Source organism: Oryctolagus cuniculus, chromosome 14, assembly GCF_964237555.1.
Source record: "Oryctolagus cuniculus chromosome 14, mOryCun1.1, whole genome shotgun sequence".
NCBI classification, from domain to species: Eukaryota; Metazoa; Chordata; class Mammalia; order Lagomorpha; family Leporidae; genus Oryctolagus; species Oryctolagus cuniculus.
The window spans coordinates 88,614,113-88,642,098 of record NC_091445.1 but is presented as its reverse complement, the minus strand read 5'-3'; the positions used below and the strand labels follow the sequence as shown (position 1 = coordinate 88,642,098).

At 40.8% G+C, this 27,986-nt stretch overlaps 1 non-coding gene across 1 annotated transcript; it reads left to right on the top strand.

The window, feature by feature from the left end:
* The first annotated feature begins 15,865 nt into the window (after positions 1–15,865).
* Positions 15,866–15,984, top strand: LOC127492874 (5S ribosomal RNA). Its single transcript, XR_007922705.1, has one exon. It is a non-coding gene; the product is annotated as a 5S ribosomal RNA (ribosomal RNA).
* The last annotated feature ends 12,002 nt before the right edge of the window (positions 15,985–27,986 follow it).

Genomic DNA, 27,986 nt, shown 5'->3' with positions numbered 1-27,986 from the left:
AGAATACAAAGCAATAGCAGGTGACACTGAAACCGTACCTCATTTTGTTTCTCGTAGCTATCAGTGGCTTAAGTGTATGAAAGCATGTCTTAACTTGTGGTCAATAAATGGTTTTCAGCATTTCCAGGGAGACTTTTGAATATGAGATGTTTGTGTGTGCACATAGGAAATGGCAAACATGTGTCTCTGTCTGTTTCCAGCTGCTAGAACAGAATTCCATAGTCTGGGTGGCTTATCAACAGCAAATCTTTCTTTCTCTGAGTTCTGGGGGCTTGGAAATCCTAGATAAAAGGGGCTGCAGACTCAGAATCTAGGGAGGGTTTGCTCAGTGTTCATGGAGGGCCACCATCTCCCTGTGTCCTCACATGGTTGAAGAGGGCAAGGAAGCTCTCTGGGGCCCTATTTCTTAGGGAAAAATCCTATTCACAGTCTTCATTATATAATCACTTCTTAAAGGCCCCACCTCACATTAGGGGTTAGGATTTAAAAAATATGAATATTCAAGGGGCACAACCGTTCAGTCTATTGTGCATTGGATTGTTCAAACAACACTAGACTAAGACATGAGACCTATATTGTAACCCTATTTCCACTGCTAGCATGCTTTGAGACCTCAGTCTTTTTAAACTTTGATTTCTCCTCCTATAAAATAAGAGAGTCAGACTAGATGAGGGCTCTTTATGCTTCAGGGCCCTATCAGGAACATGCACCATGCCTTCACATACACACTCAGAGTTAGAAAATCGTGCAGAAGGGGCTCATAAGCTATTGTTGCATTTTAAAATGATGTGATCACTTTGCAAACAGTCTGTTTCTCAAAGGATTAAACATAGACCATCATCCTGTTCAGCAATTCTAGTGTTAGATACACACACAGTCAAGATGAAGCTATATTTGTACGTGAGCAGTCATAGTAGCATTATTTAGGTCAAAAAGTAGAAACAACTCAAACGTTCATTAACTGATAACAAGTGCATAAACTACATGTGGCTGATCCATGCAATGGACCATTATGTGACAATAAAAGTGAAGTCATGATGCATGTTACAACAAGGATGGATATTAGAAATGTTATGCTAAATGAATGAAGGTGTACACAAAAATCCAGGTATTGTATTATTCTGTTTAGATGAAATGCACAGAATAGACAAATCTACAGTACTAGAAAGTAAATTAGCAGCTGCCTGGGGCTGGGATTAGAAGTAGAAGAAAATGGGGAGTGGTTGCTGATGACTATGGGTATTCTTTGAGATGATGGTTGCATAACTCCATCATGAAAACTGTTGAGTGGACAAATTTTATAGTATGTGAACTATCTCTCAAATAAACTGTTTTCAAATGTGATGGAAGAGAGATAAAGATTTAGAATATAAGGTATAATGTACCCCTGTAGCCAACAGGTGGAGAAAATAATACCTACCATGACAGCAGGCTAAAAAAAGGAGCAATGGACACAATTAAGAATTCACAAAAGAAGAACTAAAAATGGACAATAAAATATTCAATCTCACCAGTAATAAAAGAATGCAAATTAAACAGGTGACACAATTTTTCCTTGGCAAAATATTGAAGATATGCTTTATGATACAATTTCTATATTTACAAGTATAATATAATAATATATGGGCTGGCGCTGTGGCAGAGCAGGTAAAGCCACTATCTGCTGTGTCACCATCCCATATGGGTGCCGGTTCAAGTCCCAGCTGCCCCACTTCTGATCCAGCTCTCTGCTGTGGCCTGGCAAAGCAGTAGAAGATTGGCCAAGCCCTCCCACCTGTGCACCCGCATGGGAGACCCGGAAGAAGATCCTAGCTCCTGGCTTTGGATGGATGCAGCTCCAGCCGTTGTGGCTAATTGGGAAGTGAACCAGCAGATGGAAGATTTCTCTCTCTCTCTTTCTCCCTCTCCTTCTCTCCCTGTGTAACTCTTTTAAATAATTAATAAGTCTTTAAACAATTTCATAAAAATAATTATATATAATACAAAACTTTACATACTGAGAGGCAATGAATTTGCTGAAAGGTTTCTTTGTATTAAAGTAAAGAATAGGAAATAATCATGGAAGGCTCCTATCTCCCTGTTTAGGTTAAATATTTTTTAATTAGAGATTTTCTCTCATTTATAGTTAAAAATTATCTATCACTCACTGTGCATCATTGAACTTAAAATCCAGTACAGTGGTTTGCAAGTACCTGTTTATCTGAATGAAGTCATATCTACATATGTCAGCCTAGTGAAAACTAGGTTTTGGTTTCCAAGGTTCTTCTTTTCTCTGCAAGGCCAAGTCTTCACCCAGAGAGTCTCTCACTTCTCCAAGAGAGCCGTGAAGTCGCTGCCCTTGCAGAAGAAGGAAGCGTGGCATATCCAAGGGCAAGCATGCCTCCTCAGGGCTGCCATTCAGGTCAGCAACCCAGGGCTGAGCCACGGAAACACAAAAGTAATCCATGAAACCCTTGAAAGTGATGGTGAAAGATTTTTCACTTTTGTGTTCCTATACAAATTAACTTTGGAACTTAAAGTTCCTGCATTATAATCAACTTGTGTCAGTCAACTTATATTTCAGACCTACAGGCTTCAACTTATTTAGGCTATAAGGTTGTATTTGTTTAGCAAACACCAAGTCTCTAAATAGGATTGTCCCAGAGGCTGCTACAAAGCCATCAAAGGAATGAATATTGAATAAGAGTTAACATTTACTAAGCACATACCGAAGTCCAGATAGAGCTCTAAGTCTTTACTTGTATTGATTCATTCAATCCAATGAAGAAATTTTACAGTTTGAGATAGCAAAACTTAGTCAGTAGGTGACTGACTTTCTCAAGGTCATAGAAACAAATAGCAAGACTGTAATTTGAGCCCTGGTGATTGAATTCTTTAGACTATGTTCTTAAGTACCCAGGTATTTGATAAGGATAAAAGGAAAGAAATAAACATGGACAAACAGGTGGCTGGGTTTTTTTTTTTTTTTATTATAAATTCTCCTTGAAAAATATCAGAGTTGGTCATTATGATGTTTCCAAAGTAATAAAACCATTGTCTCGGAATTCAAAGGAGCAGGAAAAGATTCTGAAATCAGACGGGCTCTGGATAGGATGGCGCATTCAACATCATGGAGTTGAACTGTGTTTGCCAATGGTTTGGATCTGTTAACGTGGACCAAGCCAACACATTAAGCCTCATTACCTCAGTCGTATTGAATTACATTTTTTAATTTAATGAAATGTGAAGTAAGACCGTGCAGTGCAATCATCAGCTCCAAGTGCTGATGTGTTCCCTGGCAGAGCCGGACAGACAGACTCACTGGCCAGTCTTGTTGCACCGACCGAGTCAATCAGATCACGTCCCAGCCTTGTTTTAGCCATGGAACCAAATACCTCTTTTTCTACTGATTTTCTCTTAGCTGTTAGAAATGAAATTTATATTTTTATTCTGTTATCATTTGTTCTCTTTTCTGTTTGATAAGAAGCTCATGAATGAAAGCTAAGCTAGAAAAGCTTAGCCTGTTTTCAGTAACTAGTTCCTACCAGACCAGCCATGGAAGAACTAACTTAATGTCTAAGTTTTTACTTGTTTGTTTGGTATTTCAGTCCTTGTTTTTATTTAGGAAAAAGTTGCTGCTACCCTCAAGTTGCAGAGCATACAGGAGTTTATGGAGCTAAAGTTACCCATGACCCTCTGTGAGAAAGAGTGTAGGAGGAGAGGACAGGCTGATCTCCCAGACTCCCTTTCTATTTTCTCTCTGGTCAGGGACTGCATATATAAAGAGAAAGGATGAGAGTGGCCAGCGCTGTGGCGTAGTGGGTAAAGCCGCTGCCCGCAGCGCTGGCATCCCATGTGGGTGCCAATTCAAGACCTGGTTGCTCCACTTCCTATCCAGCTCTCTGCTATGGCCTGAGAAATCAGTAGAAGATGGCCCAAGTCCTCGGACCCCTGCACCTGTGTGGCAGATCCTGAAGAAGGTCCTGGCTCCTGGCTTCAGATTGGCACAGCTCCAGCCATTGCAGCCAACTGGGAAGTGAATCAGCAAATGAAAGACCTCTTTCTCTCAGTCTCTCCTTCTCTTTGTGTAACTCTGACTTTCAAATAAATAAATAATTTTTTAAAAAACGATGAGGGGCCAGCGCCATGGTTCACTTGGCTAATCCTCCACCTGCAGCGCCAGCATCCTATATGGGCACCAGGTTCTAGTCCCGGTTGCTCCTCTTCCAGTCCGGCTCTCTGCTGTGGCCCGGGAAGGCAGTGGAGAATGGCCCAGGTGCTTGGGCCATTGCACCCGCATGGGAGACCAGAAGGAAGCACTTGGCTCCTGGCTTCGCATTGAATAGCTCTGGACATAGTGGCCATTTTGGGGGTGAACCAACAGAAGGAAGACCTTTATCTCTCTCTCTCTCTCTCTCTCTAACTCAATCTGTCAAAAAAAAAAAGGCATGAAAACATATTTCCCTCAGAACAGTGTTTCTCAAAATATGGTCCCTGGGCCAGCAATATCAGTGACAACTGGAAATTTGGAAATTTGTCAGGAATGCAGATTCTCAGGTATGCTGAATCCAAACACTGGGAACCGGTCTCACTAGTCCAACAAGCTCCCTACGTGAGTCTGATACTTTCTCAAATTTGAGAACCACTGCCTTAGCTGTTCTAAGTTTAATGTTATATTTACCATTGTACATGTATGTTCATAGGAGAAGATGTTTTAATCTTATGCTTTTCTCATCTGGCTTTGGTATCAAGGTAATACTACCCTTAGAAAATGTGTTGGGACTTATTGGTATTTGTTCTCTATTTTTCTTTTTCATATTATTGTTATTTATATCATCATGTTCTTAGGAATATTAATTTTCCTTCTTCTAGTTGTGAAATCAACCATTTCTCTAAGGATTCCTACTTACTTTTATTGAAGAATGATCTATTCTATTCTATTCTATTCTATTTTAGAGTCAGAAAGAGAGGCAGAGAGTGAGAGGCAGGGAGAGAGAGAGAGAGAGAGAGAGAGAGAGAGAGAGAGAGAGAGAGAGAGAAACTGCTATTCTCTAGTTCACTCCCCAAAGATCCACAACAGTCAGGGCTGGAAGACCTGGACCTGGCAGGGGACAGGAGCAGGGAACTGAATCAAGGTCTCCCGTGTGGGTCATGGGGACCTAACTACCCCTACTCTCTACTTCCCAGGGTGCGCTTCAGCAGGAAGCTGGACGGAGGAGCAGAGCTATTACTCCAACTCAGGCACTTCAGTGTCCCAAGAAACTTTTCGATCACTGCACCAAATGCCTGCCACTGGAGAACGATATTCTGAAACCAAGATCTGGGCCAGGAATATGTTTCATAATTTTAAGTGAATGTAATTCATTTATATTTTATTGCACAAACTATGTTTGGAGTAATTTATACCCCCTTATATTTTATTTCTTGTTTTCCATGTTGTTTCTTTTATTTTTCCCATCTTTTCTAATTTGCATGACCCCAATAAAATTTTCTTTATTCTCTTCTTTTCTTCTTGTGCCAATCTTTAGGCTGTGGAGTATATTTGCATATTTAGTTATTACATCACATTTTTAACATAAATACTTATCCATTGTTCAGTATCGTTTTCCCCTCCTAAGACATCCACCTATAACATCTATTCTTGAATTTTCCCATTTTTAATGCTTACTTGACTAGTTTTATGTCAATGACTTAAAAACATTTCATCTGATATATAAGTGTACAGCTTGGCTAGCTTTCATAAAATGAATACAGAAAGTGTATAAAATGCAGGCAGATCTGGAAAAACATATTATTAGCAGCTGTAGAAGTTTGTACTAATCCCCTCTCTGACATACTTGGCTTTCTTATTTTTGGCCTCTTTCATTCAGGATTATTTTTGTGAGATGAATCTACACTATTGCATATAGCTGTAGACATTTCATTCTCACTGCTGTGCAGAATTTTTCTGGGTAAATGAAACCTTACTCAGACATTTTTCTGAATGGTTTCCAGACCTGGGCTCCTTGTGCTGTGTCTTGGTGAATACATGTGGGTATAAGTCTGAAACCAACATTTCTTGCCATTTTAGGTGATTTCTGTGTCTATAGAACTTTGGATCTCCTGATTTCATTCTCATGAGAAATTGATTATTTTCCAATATTGCCTCGTGCGGTCATTGTCTTTCACTCTGCACGGTTAAAGCTTTGTTCAGTTCCAAATTTCTCTCTTCTGTTTTCGTGCGAAGTCCTCTTTCCGGATGTGCGGTCCCCTGGGCCTCACAGCGCAGGGTGTCAGGGTCTCCCCCTGTGTACTGGGCAGCTCTGCACCTGCGCTGCCCCTCCGCAGTCTCTCAGTCCCTCGTGCTCCTCCTCTGCCCCAGACTGTCCTTCTGCACTGCCAAGCCCCTCCCTCTCAACGCCAACATCTCGTTCACGTTCTGAGGTAACGTCCTGGTCTTCATGCCAGGCTTGTCCTTTCAAGATGGAGTCCAGTTCCTTATCATTTTATCTTTGAAAATTTTTATTTGGCAAATCATATATAATTATGAGGTACCAAGTGATGTTATGTGAAGAAACGACTCAAGCTAACTAGCATACCCATCTCCTTAACTACTTACCATTTCTTCCTCTTGTTTGGGACTTTCTCCTCACTGTCCAACACCTCATTCTCCCCAGTCCCAGCCTTTGGTAACCCCCATTCTACCCTGTTTCTGAGACTGAATGCCTTAGATTTTCACATAGAAGGCAGACCATGTGGCATCTGTCATACTTTATTTGTTATCTCTTGTTTTCTTGAAAGTCATGTGGTTTGTTTTCTGTTATCTCTTCAAAAAGAAAGGACTTCTTAAATAACTCCTTTTTTTCATTTTCCCAGAATATTTCATAAAACTGTACATTTTTGGGCAATATAGAATATAATTGACTCTTTGTTTAAAAATTAGATGTTTTTCCACACGTTTCAATTCCCCTTCACTGGAAACAAGTCTTCATTACTAATGTTTTCTAATGAACACCAATAAAGTGTGTGGGTGGATTCTTAATGCATTTCTTCTCCTTTCACTGGGGGTAACTTTCCTGTCTCCTATTAGAATCTAAGCTAAAACCTGGTTAGCACAAACTAATGTCATCTCTCCAGCCATTAGAGCCACTCAGCAGACTTAAAGTCTTAAAGTGAAAGAAATTGTTAAGAGACTATGAGCCATGCCAAATAATTTTATAATTATAAGCAACACACACACACACACACACACACACACACACACAAAGGTAAAACAGCTTCAAGTGAGTTGAGTCCTGACTCATCAATGATCCATCTTTAAGACACTGCCTCTCCACATCAGCATTGTTATAATCCTCTGAGCCAGAGAGAAATCTGGGGTGGAGGGGAGGGGACATCTCTGGATGTTTTCCAAGGGACAAGCGCCGTGAGAATGCTACCCAGAGCTGAGTTCCCCACAGATGTTACTGCGACAGCCTGCGATGCTCTCAGTCCTTGACCTTCTGCACGAAGGGGGCATTAGAGGGGAATTTTCAGAATGCTTCCTTCTCACGATTCATACTTATGCTATGATTTTCTGAGTTATATGGTGGTTCACTGCATCTTTCTTCGCTATGATTGAAAGGTCATTTTTTTTGACAGGCAGAGTTAGACAGTGAGAAAGAGAGAGAGAGAGAGAAAGGTCTTCCTTCCATTGGTTCATCCCCAAATGGACGCTACAGCCAGGGAGCTGAGCCAATCCGAAGCCAGGAGCCAGGTGTTTCTCCTGGTCTCCCATGTGGGTGCAGGGCCCAAGCACTTGGGCCATCCTCCACTGCACTCCCGGGTCACAGCAGAGAGCTTGACTGGAAGAGGAGCAGCCAGGACAGAACTGGTGCCCCGACCAGGACTAGAACCCGGGGTGCTGGCGCCGCAGGCAGAGGATTAGTCATGTGAACCATGGCGTGGGCCAAAAGGTCATTTTTTTTTACACTATCAGTGCTATTACTAAGATTCAGTGCTGACACGGTTTTACTAGATATTTTTACCTCTGTAGTTTTTTTTTTTTAAACTAGTTTTGATGGCTTGTAGGGAAGAGTTATTAAACTTGCTTTCACTTCCATCTGCTAGATTCTTGTATTTTCGACATTAGAAGTTCTGACTCATTTTTCTTTTTCTCTTGATGAATCCCACATGAACCCACACCTTATAAAGTATAATGTACCATGAGACAAGTTAGCACTTTCTTTATATGCTTAATAAATGTAGCTTTTCATAAGTAAGGCTTAATAAATATGAAGCTTAACTACAGTTACGGAATTTTACTTCCCAGTTGCTCGCTTTTTTCCTTTTCCTCTCTTTGGGTTAAATGAGGCAATTACACTTTTTCACATATGCGGAAATCTTCTGCTGGGAGTAATACTGCAGCTTACTTTGCCAGTAAGATTTTTGTGGCAGCAATATGGCAGGAAGTAATGAAAGTATTATCCATAAGAATTTAAATTTAGTTCATTACTCTAAGGTTTCTACTACATATACTGAATACCCTAAAATCTGTATATAAATATGAATGCTGTTAAAATCCAATGGCAAAAGATGATTGGAGAGTTTCTTTAACACTGCCTTCATAGTGTTCTCATACGTTACACTCCCCTTTCATGGTGGAATAGCAGAAGGATGGAGGAAACCACCTTTTATTAAAGATTGGTTTATTTATTTGAGAGGTAGAGTTGTAGACACAGAGAGGGAGAGACATAGAGAAAGATCTTATCCACTGGTTCACTCCCCATATGACCTAAACTGCTGGAGCTGAGCCAATCCAAACCAGGAGCCAGGAGCTTCTTCCAGGTCTTCCATGTGGTACAGGGGCCTAAGCATGTGGGCCATCTTCTACTGCTTTCCCAGATCATAGTAGAGAGTTGGATCAGAAGTAGAGTAGCTGGGACTAGAACCAGTGTCCGTATGGGATGCTAGTGCCATAGATGGAGACTCAGCCCACTACATCATAGTACTGGCCCCCCACCTCTTTCACTTTAAGGCCAGATATGAAACAAGGACTCCAATGCAGGCTTTCTAAGGGAAAAGTGACAGTGGTCACCAAGAACTTAATATAGCATCAGTCTCCAGCACAGCTAGAGGCATCTTCTCACAGCCTTGGTCAGTAACACCAAAGCACCTAGACATGGGCAAGAACAAGATCAGTCAGGAGGGAAGGAAGGTGGAAATACCTTCAGGGTCCCCTGTGATATGATTAGACACTATCTAACTAAACCTTGTGGGAAAGACTATTTGAGATGTTATCCAAATGTGAGAAATGGTTCAGTCAAATTCTACAACAGGGTTGGCCACGTAAATCAATTTTACGATGGATGTCCCTACCTTAGACACGTAGCAGATGCTGCCTATCAGTTTGAGCACACTCCTTCCACTCCCTCTTGATGGAACATTCCAGAAACTGCCCCCGGTCAATGAAGGGTGGCATGTGAGATGTCGCTACATGGCTGAAGAGTTACTCAGGATCCACAGTGGGTTGCATTTTTGGGAGATAAGAGGCCTTTCTAAGTCCTACAAAACTTCCCAATTATTCACTAGGAGATGCTCTGGATCTTCCTTAAAGAAACCAGACGATTCAAAACACATTGGGAATACTCTGGGGAGCAATTTCCATGGAATATTCTTGTCTTACAGGATGTGGTGCACCACTACTGTAATTATAATTGATTCACTGTAAGGATGTGATATGAAAGCCTTACATGGGTAAGGCTTAGGAGCAGGAGGCCATGAGCTTTGATCCTTTTTGAGTATGGCTACTGGAAGTTCAGCACACAAATCTCCTGATCTAGAGCACCGTAATTACCACGAGGAGGACTTTCAGAAATTCCCCATGTCAGAACTCTGCAGCACACTCAGCAAAGCAGACTACTGGATCCTAGAAGAAAGAATATAGTCTTTTTCGTTTCTAATTGACATAATATTTGCATGTAGTTAATGGGTACAGTATGGTAGATAATTCACTACATATTTACAATGTGTAATGATCAGATCAGGGTAATTAGCATTTCCATCTGCTCAAATATTTATCGCTTCTATGTGTTGGGAACCTTCTAACTCTTCTACTTATTTTACAAATGTAATAAATCATTGTAGACTACAGTCCCATTGGGTGTTATAGGACACTGGAACTAATTCCTCTTATCTAACTGGAGAGGGGCTGGTGGAGTGCAGTAGTAACTGCCATTTTTGCATTTTTACAGGAAGCAGATATTCAATGTCAATGCTGTAATGAAGGCAGGGCGTGGAATGAGAAAGAATAAAGTAAAAAATTATTGTTATTTCACTATCTTTGAAACACTGCTGTTGATAGCATTTATAAGAGACTTTAATACAAATTGGTAATTGGAATCTATAACTCTGCTTCATACCTGCTAGGAAGGCCCACTCTTAGGGCACTTTGCTGCACTCAAGCACATTTTTTTTTTTTTTTTTTGCTTTATTGGATAAAGTTTTCTGAGGTTGAGCAGTTTCTTTCTCACTGAACTGAATCTCTCAAGCTTGCAAACCATAAAAGAATAAACTGTGACACGGCTTGGAAAGCTCAGGTTTGTGCTCTTCGCATTTTCCATTAGAAACAAAGATAAATTTTCATTTGGGATGGGGCCAGAAACTCAGATCAGTATTCAGGAAATTTCTAAATTTGTCTGTCTCCAGTTTGCTTTGGTAGTTTGAAGGGTTTTGTTTTGTTTTGCTTTGAACACAGTTCTCTTCTTTCCCCACCTCACTTATCCCTTCTTACAGGATGAGCGCTGCTGCAGTATTTTTCCAAAGCAGATTGATGCCATTACCTGGAACCAAATGATGACAATCTGGTGTTCAAGTCAGTGTTATTCTAACCATGAGCATTAAGGTTGAGAAGCGTGAACACGGTCTTTCTCAGCCTGTGATTTCCAGTGCTTTTGAGCATTGTTGGTCCACCTGCAGAAAGAATAAGACTTCAAGACTTGCACTTGCTCTAAGTTCAGTGGAGGAACAGTCAGAGAGATTCTTCCTTCCCTTTAGATGCTCAGTCCTGCTTCGTCGCCCCCTCCCCACTCCAGCAAACGAGAACCACCCAGTAACTCGTTCTTTTGGGAGCCCCGTGTTTTTGAGAGGTGGGCGATGATTTCCATATCTGTCTGGGGTCAGAAATCAGTTGATTGCTATTCAGGGAAGATCCACTGGAAATTCACATCTAGGGAAACACATCTGTGGGTGAGACAGTGAAAGAATAGAGATGATGGAAGAGAGTGGAAGAGTAGAAGCAGTTTTCACCCTTGCCCAGTGTAAATGGCCAGAAGACTCCCACAGGACGCCTGAGCCCCTGTTGCTAAAAACCAAAGAACCCGGGAAGGGATGAGACAGGTCTGGGGATGTTTTCATGAGACCACGTGAAACTCTAAAACATCAGGCTGCAAGCCTTTGAGAAAATCGCAGTCACAGGTATTCTTAAAGCTTTTATTAACAAATTCCTCCAGAAGCAGATGACATCTACCCAGCTGGTTATGAGCTATGCATCTTACACCCACGTGGTCCGTAGCTGTCATCCCATTGCTGAGGAATCAAGCAAGAAGCCTCCAGATACAGACCCAGTTAAAAGTGAGGAAAAATAAAATTGAATTGCTGTATCTGGGTTATCTTTTTTGAGTAAGCAATGAAACAACTGCTGGGCATATACTGCATACTTCATGTCTTGGATCAACAAAGGAGCCGCGCCAAATGTCAGATTAAATATTCCACAGCTGAAGTGTTTGCATAACTTTTCAGTGGCTACCATTTAAAGAAAGAAAAACAATGATGGGCCTTTAAAAAAAATATTCCCTTGACTTGACATGCTCATGGTGTACTGCCAGAAATCCTTCTGCATTTGGAAGGCCAAGCCATGCATATCTTGTCCATGGAGCATCAATGCCAGCTGGCAAGCACAGCCCTGTGTTTCCATTCCCTCCAGGAGCGTGAAGCCCCACTGTGCACCTTGAAGGCCGCAGCTGCACCACTGTCTTGTTTAACCCACGTCTGCTTTGGCTAAAAAAGCAAGCCATCTTAAGAAGGAATTTCCTGGTTCTTGAAGTATCTGTCCTGTCTCAAGCGTGAGTTTGCATTTGCTGCTTGTGTTTGCAGTTTGGGTTGGCTCTGTAGTGCTGCTGAGGAAACTGGAGACAGGGCTTTTATTGAAACAGAATAATAAGTCTGAACAAATCAGCTTTCATTGGCTCTGACACGGCTTGGACTCATTTCAGCTTTATATTTCTAAAGGATTGCCCAAGAGGCAGTGCTCATCAATCCCAGGTTACACGAGGGAAAGGGGGGACTGACAGATTTTGATCACCTACTATGTGCCAAGTGCATTTCATCCATTCACTCAATTACTTTTCCCAGTGAGCAAGTGAAATCGTTGTCCCTCCCTTCATTTTACTGATAAAGGAAGGAGGTTCCAAGCGGGTTGTTCCCTTGCCCAGGGTCACACGGTTGAGTGCAGCTGTGCAGTCCAATTGCTTTGTTTCATTTAGGATCTGCCACTCTACTTGCTTTCTGTGACCTTGGGTGAGTCCCTTCACTTCTCTACTCCAGCTTCCTCCCCTGGGAAACAGCAATCAGCACAGGAATCCCTCCCTGAGGATTAAGCAGTGAAAGTAAGGTGATCGCTACAGTCCCAGTCTGTAAGCACAGCCATTGTTATGTGGCAGGACGGAGATGGACACCTAGTGCAGCTCTTTCCAAGTGGGCACTGATGTCAGGTCATGGACCAGAGCAGCCATCCTTCTCCATGGCAAAGTCCAAGTCAGTACCACCATCCAAGACTCCAGGTAGAACCAATTGAGCATCCTCCTGCAACGTTTTTTTTTTCTTTTTGGGGGCAAATAAAGCCTATAGATCTTGGGCTTCCACAGTAGAAATTGTCTCTGCAAGGAACTGGAAAAGACTGCAGAATGGACAAGAGGTACAGAGGTGGAAGGACTCTGTAAACTCATTATCCAGATCTGTGAGTTGGATTCAGAGTGGAAGGTGCCCTGTGATACATTTCTTCATGAGAGCCTATGCTTGCTGTATGCAGTGCAGCAAAAGTGGAACTCAATTGGATGATGTAATAGATGGCAAGCTTCAGGATGCTTGTCAGCTGCTGCTCAAACCCGACCTGGGTTCTCTCCATGTGCAGGCTCTGGGCTGGGGCTAGGAGGCAAAGAAGAATAAGATGTGAACACTGTGCTCGCCCAACTAACAGGTGTGTGGTCAAATGAGTGCATACAATGTAAAGACTTTGCACTCCATACAGGCTGTTTAATTACAAAACCTTGAGAATCCATCCAGAAGGAAGCCTTGTGTACACCATCAGCAGCTGCATGACCAGGAATTTTTTACAGTTTGTGAAGAGGTGATGGTAAATTTCTTAAATAATCCTCAATGAGAAAGCAAACTTTGTAAGTAGAATTAATCACTACAGAGTTTTCCAGTCTGGCAAGGATTTCTTAGGCACTAGTCGCACAAGTAACTGCACTCACAGAATTGGATTGAGAAGACCTAAATACAAGATCTGACCTTGCCACTTATAAGCTTCAAAGTACAGGTTCTTAGCTATAATCTGCTCTGTGTCTGAAGATGAGGATAGTATTAATAATCTAAACTGGAAAAAAATGATTAAGAACAATATCCATTCATTATATTTATAGGAAAATGAAATACAGTGGTCCATGATTTCTCTTTGAGGGTGGGATAAAAATAATATTTACCTATGAGTGGGAATTTACTATATGATCTAAGCAAAAGGCAAGTGAAAAGTATAAATAGGATGCAAATATCTGATGCCTTTATGCAAACTCCTCTAGCAGAATCTCTGTCTTCTTTAAACTGGCCTTTTGCTTTTGGTGGGGGCCATTTTCTCAACTTGCTGGTGATTGCCATCTTGCTATGTCCTCATAGGGTAGAAAGGGGGAGAGAGGTGGGGAAGAGAGAGAGAGAGAAAGCGAGAGAGAGAGAGAGAGAGAGAGAGAGAGAATGGGAGGACGTCCTCTTGCTTTTCTTCCTCTTACAAGATCGCCAATCCCATCATGTAGGTCTTATGCTCATCTACCGCTAATTACCTCCCTGAGTCCTCATCTTCAGATACAGATATTGTGGGGTAGGACTTTGACATGTGCAGGCCAGTGTTGTGGCACAGTGGGCTAAAGTACTGTTTGCATCACTGGTATCACATTTCAGAGTGATGGTTCTTGTCTCAGCTGCTCCACTCTCTACAAAGCTCCATGATAAAGTGCCTGGGGAAGCACCAGCTGATACCCAGACCCCTAACACTCATGTAGGAGGCCAAAATAGAGCTCTTGGTTCCTGGCTGCCACCTGACAGAGCCCTGGTTATCGTAGCCATTTGGGGAGTGAACCAAAAGGTGAAAGATCTCGTTCTTCTGTCTCTCCTCCATCTCTCTCTCTCTGTCTCCCCTCCCTCTCTCTCTCTCTCTGCCACTCTGCCTTTCAAATAAATAAATTAATAAGCCTTTAAAAAACTTCACATTGGAGGCCGGCGCCGCGGCTCACTAGGCTAATCCTCCGCCTTGCGGCGCCGGCACACCGGGTTCTAGTCCCGGTCGGGCGCCGGATTCTGTCCCGGTTGCCCCTCTTCCAGGCCAGCTCTCTGCTGTAGCCAGGGAGTGCAATGGAGGATGGCCCAAGTCCTTGGGCCCTGCACCCCATGGGAGACCAGGAGAAGTACCTGGCTCCTGCCATCGGATCAGCGCGGTGCGCTGGCTGCAGCACGCCGGCCGCGGCGGCCATTGGAGGGTGAACCAACGGCAAAGGAAGACCTTTCTCTCTGTCTCTCTCACTGTCCACTCTGCCTGTCAAAAACAAAACAAAACAAAACAAAAACAAACAAACAAAAAAACAAACAAAAAAAAACTTCACATTGGAAATTTTGGAGGACACAAATATCCATTCCATCACGTTGCCTTACAGATGGGCAACCATAACTCAGAGAAATATAAAGATTTTTCCCAAGGTCAGAGATCACAGAGAAGTTAAATATCTAGCCCAGTAATTTCAGCAAATCCTGATTCTCTGTCTTAAGGACCACAGCCTGTCCCTGAACTTGAGCCCATAGAAGTAATTATCATCTGGAGCTTATGACCCAAGACATTGAACCAGGACTCCCTTCAAGACATAGAGGAGGCAAGAGTCTTCAGGCACTGAAAGTGTCACACTGTCAACATGAAGATGAAGCTCGCTTTTGCTTTTACATATTAAAACATTATTATATTTAAGAATGAAGCATAGTTTTAAAAATTCATTATGTCCTAAGGACTCTATCCTCACACTAGAATCCCCTCATCCTTTAATCTGAACAAACAGAAGCCATGTGATATGAAAGAACTTCAATAGACTAAGCAGCAACTAAAGGGAGACACAGGAGGTGAATTCAGCCTGTCTCTTCTGTTGCCATTGTTCCCCCCACAGTGGTGCTAAGGCTCAGTTCTTGGTCTGGCCATTAAGAAATTCTTCCACACTTCCCTGTTTGGGTTGCTTGTTCAAGTACACAGGGGTCAGAACATCATCCTTCGCTCCAATAGAAATGGAAAACATAAACCTCTGAAAATTTTCACCCTATGTCACTAATTATTCTCTCCAAAGTTAAAAAGAGTAATATATATTTATAACTACATATATAAAAATTAAATGCATATATATAAATGCCAATTTAGATATATATTTATATATGCAAATGGATAAATGTTTATACGAATTACATGTACTCACACATGATGATTCTTAAGTAGGCTTGTGGAAAGTAGAGCTAAAAGATACATTTATGTTTGTGAAAATAATTTTGAAACCTATGCATACAAATGGTTTCACAAAGTTCACTGAATACATGTATTATACAGCATCATGCATAGAGTTCAAATCCTTTTTGCGGCCATACCACCCTGAACGCGCCCGATCTCGTCTGATCTCGGAAGCTAAGCAGGGTCGGGCCTGGTTAGTACTTGGATGGGAGACCGCCTGGGAATACCGGGTGCTGTAGGGAGACTCAACACACCAGCGCTGGAACGCGAGGTGAGCCGAACCTCAATAGCCCGAGACACCGGCAGGCAAGCGGAGAGAGGAGACTAGAGGGAACGACCCCCGGGGGGGCGGAGTTCACAAGGCTAACTGGAAGAGAGAGAGAGAGAAAAAAAAAAAAAGGGTGACTAGTACGGACACGGGTTTCTCTCTCTCCGCTCACCTCTCAAGGGCGAGCAAGACAAAGAGCAGGCGCCATCTTGGACATACGTCATAAGCAGAGCGACCTCAGGTCTGCACCGGCCCTGAGCCTAGCAGAAAAACCTGACTCTGGGCGGGGCGAATTAACAGGAGATTAGGAGCTAGTAAATTTGTAGTGCTACTGAACTGAGACTGTGAAAAAAGAGACGGTGGGGGAGAGAACTCACGGAATTCACGTGAGCACTCTCCAGAGACGCTACAATTCCGTAACTTTGGCAACCCAGTGGGAGGCTGAAGGAGAATTTGAGCCCACTCTGAGGGCCGAACAGATTCCCTGTGGGGATCTTGGGAAAGAGCTTCCGATCTCTGGCTCCTGTGAGTATATCATTTGCCTGCTAACTACCTCCAACTTCGTTCAGCTGTGCGGAATTACTTCCCTTTTGAATCAAAAAAAAAAAAAAAAAAGAAAGAAAGAGAGAGAGAGAGATTTACCACGCCCAACCTGGGAGTGTCACCTTTGGCACACCAAACAGAGCTCTCAGGCCACACCCATCTCAAGCCCTAAGGCTCCATCAAAAACAGATAGTCCACTTAATCTAGAGTCATAGTATAACAAGAAAAAGCACCACAGTGAAGAAACCAAATATCTCCAATATGCCAAATAACAAACGCAAAAACCGAGGTAATAAAAACAAGGAAGTCACCATGACGCCCTCAAATGAAAAAGACACCCCAATTCAAGATTATGAAGATGATGACATAGAAGAAATGCAAGAAGCAGATCTCAAAAAATTGATAAGGACATTAAGAAGTTCTCAAAAACAAATTCTTGAACTACACAAATCCTTAATGGACAAGATAGAAAATCTCTCTCGTGAAAATGAAATATTAAGGAGGAATCAAAATGAAACGAAACAACTAGTACAACAGGAAACTGTGATAGTGACTGAAGTGAAGAATTCAATAGATCAAATGAAAAACACAATAGAGAGCCTTACAAACAGAATGGGTGAAGCAGAAGAGAGAATATCGGACTTAGAAGACAGAGAACAGGAAAGGATACAGTCAGACCAAAGAAAAGAAGAGGAAATTAGAAATCTGAAACATATTGTCGGGAATCTTCAGGATACTATTAAAAAACCCAACATTCGGGTTCTAGGAGTTCCTGAAGGCATGGAGAGGGAGAAAGGTTTAGAAGGCCTTTTTAGTGAGATATTAGCAGAAAATTTCCCAGGTTTGGAGAAGGACAGAGAAATCCTAGTACAGGAAGCCCACAGAACCCCTAATAAACACGACCAAAAGAGATCCTCACCACGACACGTTGTAATTAAACTCTCCACAGTGAAACATAAAGAAAAGATCCTAAAATGTGCAAGAGAGAAACGTCAGATTACTCTCAGAGGATCTCCAATCAGACTCACAGCTGACTTCTCATCAGAAACTCTAAAAGCTAGGAGGGAATGGCGAGATATAGCCCAGGTACTAAGAGAGAACAACTGCCAGCCCAGAATATTATATCCTGCAAAGCTATCATTTGTGAATGAAGGTGAAATAAAGACTTTTCATAGCAAACAGAAATTGAAAGAATTTGTTGCCACTCGTCCAGCCCTGCAAAAGATGCTTAAAGATGTGTTACACACAGAAACACAGAAACACGGTCATCAATATGAAAGAAGGTAAAGGAAGGAAACCAAGGAAGGAAACCTCACAGCAAAAGATCACAGGGAATTCAAAGCATATATTAGAACTTATCTTTGGCAAATGGCAGGGCAAAGTTACCACTTATCATTAGTCACTTTGAACGTGAATGGCCTGAACTGTCCAGTTAAAAGACACCGATTGGCTGATTGGGTTAAGGAACAAAACCCATCTATTTGCTGCTTACAAGAAACACATCTTTCCAACAAAGATCCATACAGACTGAAAGTGAAAGGCTGGAAAAAGATATACCATGCCAACAGAAATGAAAAAAGAGCGGGCGTAGCCATCTTAATATCGGACAACATAAACTTTACCACAAAAACTGTTAAGAGAGACAAAGAGGGACACTATATCATGATTAAGGGATCAATTCAACAGGAAGATATAACAATTATCAATGTATATGCACCTAACTACAGGGCACCAGTTTATCTAAAAGATTTATTAACGGACTTAAAGGGAGACTTAGACCCCAATACAGTAGTACTGGGGGACTTCAATACTCCACTCTCAGAAATAGACAGATCATCCGGTCAGAAGATCAACAAGGATACAGTAGATTTAAATGACACTATAGCCCAAATGGATCTCACCGATGTATACAGAACTTTCAATCCTACAGCTAAAGATTTTACATTCTTCTCAGCAGTACATGGAAGCTTCTCTAGGATTGACCACATACTAGGCCATAAAGCAAGCCTCAGCAAATTCAAAAGAATTAGAATCATACCATGCAGCTTCTCAGACCATAAAGGAATGAAGTTGGAAATTAGCAACTCAGGAATCCCTAGAGCATACGCAAACACATGGAGATTGAACAACATGCTCCTGAATGAACAATGGGTCATAGAAGAAATCAAAAGAGAAATCAAAAACTTTCTGGAAGTAAATGAGGATAACAGCACAACATACCAAAACTTATGGGATGCAGCAAAAGCAGTGTTAAGAGGAAAGTTTATATCAATAGGTGCCTACATCAAGAAATTGGAAAGACACCAAATAGATGAGCTTTCAATTAACCTCAAGGATCTAGAAAACCTACAGCAAACCAGACCCAAATCTAGTAGGAGAAGAGAAATAATTAAAATCAGAGAAGCTCAACAGGATTGAATCAAGAAAAACATTACAAAACATCAGCCAAACGAGGAGCTGGTTTTTTGAAAAAATAAACAAAATTGACACCCCATTGGCCCAACTAACTAAAAAAAGAAGAGAAAAGACCCAAATCAATAAAATCAGAGATGAAAAAGGAAATGTAACAACAGACACCACAGAAATAAAAAGAATCATCAGAAATTACTACAAGGACTTGTATGCCAGCAAACAGGGAAACCTATCAGAAATGGATAGATTCCTGGACACATGCAACCTACCTAAATTGAACCAGGAAGACATCGAAAACCTAAACAGACCCATAACTGAGACAGAAATTGAAACAGTAATAAAGGCCCTCCCAACAAAGAAAAGCCCAGGACCAGATGGATTCACTGCTGAATTCTACCAGACGTTTAAAGAAGAACTAACTCCAATTCTTCTCAAACTATTCAGAACAATCGAAGAAGAGGGAGTCCTCCCAAATTCTTTCTATGAAGCCAGCATCACCTTAATTCCTAAGCCGGAAAAAGATGCAGCACTGAAAGAGAATTACAGACCAATATCCCTGATGAACATAGATGCAAAAATCCTCAATAAAATTCTCGCCAATAGAATGCAACAACACATCAGAAAGATCATCCACCCAGACCAAGTGGGATTTATCCCTGGTATGCAGGGATGGTTTAATGTGCGCAAGACAATCAATGTGATACACCACATTAACAGACTGCAGAAGAAAAACCATATGATTATCTCAATAGATGCCGAGAAAGCATTTGATAAAATACAACACCCGTTCATGATGAAAACTCTAAGCAAACTGGGTTTGGAAGGAACATTCCTCAATACAATCAAAGCAATCTATGAAAAACCCACAGCCAACATCCTATTGAATGGGGAAAAGTTGGAAGCATTTCCACTGAGATCTGGAACCAGACAGGGATGCCCACTCTCACCACTGCTATTCAATATAGTTCTGGAGGTTCTAGCCAGAGCTATTAGGCAAGAAAAAGAAATTAAAGGGATACAAATTGGGAAGGAAGAACTCAAACTATCCCTCTTTGCAGATGACATGATTCTGTATTTAGGGGACCCAAAGAACTCTACTAAGAGACTATTGGAACTCATAGAAGAGTTTGGCAAAGTAGCAGGGTATAAAATCAATGCACAAAAATCAACAGCCTTTGTATACACAGACAATGCCATGGCTGAGGAAGAACTTCTAAGATCAATCCCATTCACAATAGCTACAAAAACAATCAAATACCTTGGAATAAACTTAACCAAGGACGTTAAAGATCTCTACGATGAAAATTACAAAACCTTAAAGAAAGAAATAGAAGAGGATACCAAGAAATGGAAAAATCTTCCATGCTCATGGATTGGAAGAATCAATATCATCAAAATGTCCATTCTCCCAAAAGCAATTTACAGATTCAATGCAATACCAATCAAGATACCGAAGACCTTCTTCTCAGATCTGGAAAAAATGGTGCTGAAATTTATATGGAGGCACAAGAGACCTCGAATAGCTAAAGCAATCTTGTACAACAAAAACAAAGCTGGAGGCATCACAATACCAGATTTCAGGACATACTACAGGGCAGTTGTAATTAAAACAGCATGGTACTGGTACAGAAACAGATGGATAGACCAATGGAACAGAATTGAAACACCAGAAATCAACCCAAACATCTACAGCCAACTTATATTTGATCAAGGATCTAAAACTAATTCCTGGAGCAAGGACAGTCTATTCAATAAATGGTGCTGGGAAAATTGGATTTCCACGTGCAGAATCATGAAGCAAGACCCCTACCTTACACCTTACACAAAAATCCACTCAACATGGATTAAAGACCTAAATCTACGACCTGACACCATCAAGTTACTAGAGAACATTGGAGAAACCCTTCAAGATATTGGCACAGGCAAAGAATTTCTGGAAAAGACCCGGGAGGCACAGGCAGTCAAAGCCAAAATCAACTATTGGGATTGCATCAAATTGAGAAGTTTCTGTACTGCAAAAGAAACAGTCAGGAGAGTGAAGAGGCAACCGACAGAATGGGAAAAAATATTTGCAAACTATGCAACAGACAAAGGGTTGATAACCAGAATCTACAAAGAGATCAAGAAACTCCACAAAAACAAAACCAACAACCCACTTAAGAGATGGGCCAAGGACCTCAATAGACATTTTTCAAAATCCAAAGGGACAACAGGCACATGAAAAAATGTTCAAGGTCATTAGCAATCAGGGAAATGCAAATCAAAACCACAATGAGGTTTCACCTCACCCCGGTTAGAATGGCTCACATGCAGAAATCTACCAACAACAGATGCTGGCGAGGATGTGGGGAAAAAGGGACACTAACACACTGTTGGTGGGAATGCAAACTGGTCAAGCCACTATGGAAGTCAGTCTGGAGATTCCTCAGAAACCTGAAGATAACCCTACCGTTCGACCCAGCCATCCCACTCCTTGGAATTTACCCAAAGGAATTTAAATTGGCAAACAAAAAAGAGGTCTGCACCCTAATGTTTATTGCAGCTCAATTCACAATAGCTAAGACCTGGAACCAACCTAAATGCCCATCAACGATAGACTGGATAAAGAAATTATGGGATATGTACTCTTTAGAATACTATACCGCAGTAAGAAACAACGAAATCCAGTCATTTGCAACAAAATGGAGGAATCTGGAACACATCATGCTGAGTGAAATAAGCCAGTCCCAAAGGGACAAATACCATATGTTCTCCCTGATCGGTGACGACTGACTGAACACCAAGAGGGAAACCTGTTGGAGTGAGGTGGACACTATGGGAAATGGTGGCTTGATCAGCATAGCCCTGACTGTTAATGAACAACTAAATACATTATCCCTCTTAGTAGTTTTTTTATCTGTTCTACTTAATATGACTGGTTTAGATCTGTAATTGATGCACAGTTATTCTTAAGTGTTGAAAATTAACTGAAATGTGATCCCTGTTGAACATGGTGGTGGGAATGGGAGAGGGAAGAGATGTATAATTTGGGACATGCTCAGGCTGACTTGCCCCAAGTGGTGGAGTTGGAAGCATACCAGGGGATTCCAATTCAATCCCATCGAGGTGGCATGTACCAATGCCATCTCACTGTTCCAGGTGATCAGTTTCAGTTCACAGTTGGTCATGGTGAAGGGACTGGGAGTCAAAGGGAGCACATAGACAAGTCTAGTACCTGCTAACGCTAACTGATGGAGTAAATAAAGGGGAGAGTGATCCAACATGGGAAGTGAGATACTCAGCAGACTCATAGAATGGCAGATGTCCTAAATAGCACTCTGGCCTCAGAATCAGCCCTAAAGGCATTCGGAGCTGGCTGAAAAGCTCATGAGAGTATTTCAGGCATGGAAAGCCAAGACACTCTGGCAAAAGATCTCTGCGAGTGAGATCCCAGTGGAAAGAACAGGTCATCAAAGAAGGAGGTACCTTTCTCTGAAGGGAGGAGAGAACCTCCACTTTGACTATGACCTTGTCTAAACAAGATGAGAGTCGGAGAACTCAGAGGGCTTCCATAGCCTTGGAAACTCATGACTGGAGCATAGGGAGATTACTGATGCCATAGACAGGAGTGTCAATTGGTAAAGTCAACAACAGGAGTCACTGTGCACTTACTCCTCATGTAGGATCTCTATCCTTAATGTGCTGTACATTGAGATTTAATGCTATAACGAGTACTCAAACAATATATTTCACTTTGTGTTTCTATGGGGGTGCAAACTGTTGAAATCCTTACTTAATGCATACTAAACTGATCCTCTGTAAAAAAAAAAAAAAGAAAAAAGAAATTATCAATTCCCAACTTGACTCTCACTGGGATTAAACATGACAATAGGTCTGATCTGATTTCATCATCATTTAAAAAAAATCATCTATTATTTTTCACTTTATGTTTCTGTGTGGGAGCAAACTGTTGAAATCCATACTTAATGTATACTAAGCTGATCTTCTGTATATTAAGATAATCTAAAATGAATCTTGATGTGAATGGAAGGGGAGAGCGAGTGGGAAAGGGGAGGGTTGTGGGTGGGAGGGACGGTATGGGGGGGGAAGCCATTGTAATCCATAAGTCGTACTTTGGAAATTTATATGCATTAAATAAAAGTTAAAAAAAATAAAAAAAAAAAACCTTTTTGCATCAGAATAAACTTTTATTTGAATTTCATTATTCCAAAAGCTTTTTGAAGTATTCTGTATATATGCATATGTATTTTTACAAAGTCCCTGATGAATTCTTTAAGCCTCAGATATGTCTGTAATTTGTCATTAAGCCTCGGAACTCCTAGAACCCTAATGTGGAGTCAACCCAGATTCCAAACTTAATGAGATTTATCCACCACTAGTCTGTGCATCTATTTTTAACAAAAATATCTCATTTATTTTCAAGACAGAACATGTCACCATAGCATGCCACTGCAGCACATTTTAAATCCCCATAGATCAGGTAGAAGACAGTCAAAAGCCAGATCTCAACTAAAGACTGTTGAGTCTTTTTTAAGTTGTAGCATAGAAAGCAGAATGAACCATATAGTGTAATACGTAGGCTAATTCAAACTCAAAGCTGCCTTCCAACTGGTATGTGCTATGTCTGAAAAGATGTGGTTGATTCACAATTTATAATCTCATTATCTTTTCTACCTTATCCTACACCAAAGCCTGATTCACTGCAATTTTTGGATATAAAATATGAAGGACTTGGATTAAGAGAATATTAGTCTGATTTCTTCATCACACATTGAACATATGTATTGAATTATCATACCATATACCTTTTTTATTTTTTGACAGGCAGAGTGGACAGTGAGAGAGAGAGAGACAGAGAGAAAGGTCTTCCTTTGCCATTGGTTCACTATCCAATGGTCACCGCGGCCAGCGCACTGCAGCCGGCGCACTGCACTGATCCGACAGCAGGAGCCAGGTACTTCTCCTGGCCTCCCATGGGGTGCAGGGCCCAAGCACTTGGGCCATCCTCCACTGCACTCCCGGGCCACAGCAGAGAGCTGGCCTGGAAGAGGGGCAACCAGGACAGATTCCGGCGCCCCGACCGGGACTAGATCCCGGTGTGCCAGCGCCGCAAGGCCGAGGATTAGCCTAGTGAGCAGCGGTGCCGGCCATACCATATACCTTAAATATCTACCATTAAAATAATAATTATAATACCAATGTTTCAGAAAAAGGTGGGTTTTTTGCACCAGTAAAGTAAAATGCTAAGGAAAACTTGAGTTCCAGTATTCTCTGATAATCTTATATTCCCCATATGTAATAAGCTGTTCTGCCAAAATCAATTATGTTTTATTTCTTCTTGGATGCCCAAATTACTTTACATAGCGTGGTCTTCTTTATACGATTTCCTTCAAGCAAAATAAAATGGTATATTTGAAGTTGAAAGTTAATTCATAGAAAAATCAGTGCTAGATCAACAATTCAATTATTTTTTCTTTTGATTTTCCACTCTGGATTCACTAGCCATAGAGTACAAAGCACTGAACCTTAGTGATCTGTGCTAGTTTTAATTGGCCTCAGAAGTTTTCTAAGTCTATGCTACAGCATTGAAAAATATATTTATTTGGCATTCCCAGTGGTTCATGGGAAATAGATGTTTTCAAATTTAATGTACTAAATCAGCTTGTTATTTAAAGTATTTGCTTTAGAATCTAATCATTCTGCTCCCTTTGCAGATGACAAGTTTAAATTTTCTTAAGTTGGGCTTGTTTAAAACAGAATATACCTGTGAGTAATGGAGACCTCAGGAAAGTGACAGCAATCCTGGTAAAGCACCCATGGCTTTATCAGGTATTCACAGCAGCAACATCATGGAGATTTCTCAAGACCACTGGCTTTAGAAGTTAGGAATTCTGGTCTTGTTTCATACTTCTGCATGCGTAGATCCAATTTTCCCAGACAAGACTTTATGTTACATCTATATAAAAATCAACTCAAATGGATCAAGGATATAAATCTACCACCTGTTACCATCAAATTACTAGAGGAAAACACTGGGGGAACTCTGCAAGATATTGGCATAGGCAAAGAGTTATTGGAAAAGACAGCAGAAGCACAGGAAATAAAAGAAGAATTAGACAAATTGGATTATATCAAGCTAAGAAGCTTCTGCATGGCAAGGAAAACACTCAAAATGAAGAGGCAACTGACATAATGGGAACAAACATTTGCAAACTATGCAACTGATAAAGTATTAATAGCCAGGACCTATAAAGAAACTAATCAAAAACAAAACAAACAATCCAGTTAAGAAATGGACAAAGAACGTGGACAGTCATTTTCCAAAGGTTGAAACACAAATGTCCAACAGATACATGAAAAAATGCTTTGGATCACTAGCCATCAGGGAAATGCAAATCAAAACCACAATGAGGTTTTACCTCATCCCAGATAGAATGGCTCTCATACAGAAATATAAAAACCATAAATGCTGGTGAGGCTGTGCGGAAAAATATACCCTAATCCACTGTTGGTGGGAATGTAAACTTGTACAACCATTATGGAAGACAGTATGAATGTTCCTCATGAATCTGAAAACAGATCAATCATGTGACCCAGCCAATTCCACTCCTTTGAACTTACTCAAAGTAAATGAAATCATCATTCAGAAGAGTTATCTGGAGCTGGCTTTGTAGTGTGGTGGGTAAGCCAACACATGAGAGACACTAGCATCCTATGTGGCTGCTGGCTTGAATTCACCTCCACCACTTCCAATCCTGGTTCCTGCTACTATGCCTGGGAAAGCAGTGGAAGATGGCCCAAGTGCTTGGGCCCCTGCATTCATGTTAGAGAATAGGAAGATGCCCTCAGCTACTGGCTTTAGCCTGGCCCAGCCCCAGCCATTGCAGCCATTTGGGGAGGGAACCAGCAGATGGAAGATCTCTCTTTCTTTCTCTCTCTCTCTCTCTCTTTCTCTCTCTCTCTGTGTGTGTACCTGTCTCTGTAACTCTGCCTTTCAAATAAACAAATAAATCTTTAAAAAAATGAGAGTGATGTGTATCCCCATGTTTACTGCAGCTCAATTCACAATCGCTAAGATATGGAATAAACCCAGATGTCCATGAACTGATGACTGGGTAAAGAAAATGTGGTATATATACACTATGAAAGAGTACTCAGCCCTAAAAATGAATTAAATTCTGTCTTTTGCAACAAAATGTATGCAACTGGAAACCATTATAACTAGTGAAATAAGCCAGTCCCCAAAATACCAATATATGTTTTCTCTGATATGTTGCAGTTAATATAGAATACAAAAAATGTATAGCAATGAAACAGACATCTTGTGATAAGATTGTTATTTTTAGCCCTTGTTTATACACCTGTAGAACTATGGTCTTCTTACTTTTTACTTGTTGAATATTATGATTATTGGTGAAATGAACTTGTGGTTATACAGTGAATTGAAAGTACGTCTTTGCAAAAATTAAAGGAAAAAAGAAATGAAAGAAGGAGGGATGTAGGAGGAGGGAGGGAACTATGGTTATTTTCCCAGAACTGTACCAATGAAAGACATGAATTCTGTTTTCTTTATACTAATTTAAAAATTGTACATAAAAAAGAAGAGGAAAAAAGAAGTTAGTAATCCCAGAAATGATTTTATTGTCTTAGAAGCACCTATTTGCAACACCTAGTTGTCTATGACTATGGCCAGGAAGTACCTAAACAAGTTGAAACATCTAATTGTATATATGTAGGGTATGCAATGCCATGTTGTGGTCAATGTATAAATCATGAAATGTTTAACTTAGTCTAAACAACATTTCCATGTCATTGCATACTTTTTATCACTTTGTGGTGAAAACATTTAAAAGCTACTCTTTCAGCAATTTTGAAAGACATTATTATTTCTAACTATTTTCACCATATTGTGCAACAAAACACAAGAGCTTATTCCTCCGAACTAACTGAATGTCATGCCCTTTGACTAACATCTCCCTTTTCCCATCTATCCCCATCTCCACCCCCTGGAAATCACCATTATACTCCACTTCTGTGTGTTCAACATTTTTAGATTCCACATATAAGTGAGTTCACCCAGTACTTGTCTTTTTGTGCCTAGATTATTTTACTTTGCATAATGTCCTATAGATTCATCCTTGTCCTAAGAGACATAATTTCCTGCTTTTTAAAGACTGAAGAGTATTTTATTCTGTATATATACCACATTTTCTTTATCAATTCATCCACTTAAGAGCACTCAAGTGTGTCCATCTTTTATTTATTGTGACTAATGCTGCAATAAACATGAGATTGCAGGTATTTCTTTTATATATTGATTTATTTTTTTATTTTTCTTATTTGAAAGGCAGAGTTGCAGAGAGGTGGAGGGGAGGGAGAGAGAGAGAAGAGAGAGAGAGAGAGAGAGAGAGAGAGAGAGAGAGAGAGAGTCTTCCATCTGCTGGTTCACTCCCCAAATGGCTGCAATGTCCAGCACTGGGCTGATCCAAAACCAGGAGCCAGGAGCTTCTTCTTGGGTCTCCTATGTGGGTGCAGGGGTCCAAGGACTTGGGCCATCTTTTACTGCTTTTCCAGAATGTACTGATTTAACGTCTTTTGGATATATCCAATAGTGTGATAGTTGGTTCATATGGTAACTTCATCTTTAGTTTTTGAGGAACCTCCTACTATTCTCCAGAATGACTGTACTAATTTGCAGTGTGCAAAGAATTCCTTTTCCCCAAAATCTTGCCTGCACTTGTTATCTTTCATCTTTCAAATATTCAGAAGATTCGTTCTCTAATGTAAATGGAAATAAAGTAGAAACTTTAAAAAAAAGAATGGCTGCAATTATTAATATTTATACTTGTACTAGATGTAGATGTCTTTCTCCTTTCTCCATGTTCCCTTTATACTAATTTGTGGGTGGCAAAAAAGGGCAATTTCATAATGGTACTGAATCTGATAAAATTTTAAGCTTCAACTTTTGTTGAGGGGGACATGGGGAAGTTTACTTTAAATTAAATTTCCCAATCTCCATAA